Source organism: Cystoisospora suis, assembly GCF_002600585.1.
Source record: "Cystoisospora suis strain Wien I chromosome Unknown contig_839, whole genome shotgun sequence".
Lineage (NCBI taxonomy): Eukaryota > Apicomplexa > Conoidasida > Eucoccidiorida > Sarcocystidae > Cystoisospora > Cystoisospora suis.
In genome coordinates, this window is record NW_027153640.1 from 6,269 (window position 1) to 7,156 (window position 888).

Consider the following 888-nt stretch of genomic DNA (forward strand, 5'->3'; position numbering starts at 1 on the left):
TGTATGTGTGAGTCTGTCTGTGATCGACCTATCCGTCTGTCCACCGATCTATCTATCTGCCAAGAAGGGGCTACAATAACTATGTGAAAGACGTTTTCTTTGATGGAAGAAGAACAACGAGATGAGGGGGGGTACAAGGGAGAGAAGGGTGATGATAAGAATGCATGCGGGTAAAAACGCTCTCACTTCAAAGAAAAAAGAGCCCATGACGACGGGACTGACACGTAGTATTCTTCGTTCCTGATATGATATCTTCAACAGGGAAACGTCTCTAATAAGAGGACAACAGAAGAAGAGGGGAAGAAACAGATAATTTCGCTATCTATCTTGGCCGGTAGAGTGTAGCCCTATCCGAAGTCTCATTAAGACATACAGAGGTTTTCTCTTGTGTGTTAGAAGCAAAGAAGACGCTATCAGCGGGCGATTGGATTCTCTCCTGGTTCTTCGACAGAACAAGGATGGAGATATCCAGGAAGCTTTCAGCCATATCTGAAGAAAAGTAGGAAGAGAACCGCCCAGGAGAGGGGCCTGAAGTTGGCGTGAAATCGCAGCTGGCATACCCTGTGATCCCTAGGACGCTTTGTGCCTGCCACCGGTACCCTGCACGGTAGAGAGATAAGAAAGACCAGTGACTCCTCACAGTTGGCTCACGTGTCCCTCCTGTTGTAGATATAACAGGATCCTTCGATGACGCCGTTTCACCGGAGAGGGTTGTCACTGTCTTCAGCCATTGTCGGCTCTTTGTTTTCTTATAAACTACTCGCAGACCGCGTTTAACCACTGTCAGTCAGCTGGGGGCTGCTGATCGGAGCGAGCGCTTCTGAGGCAGCACGTATCCAAGCAGCTAGCTACCTAAACACGGTACCTGTAAAGGTTGCCACAAGAACT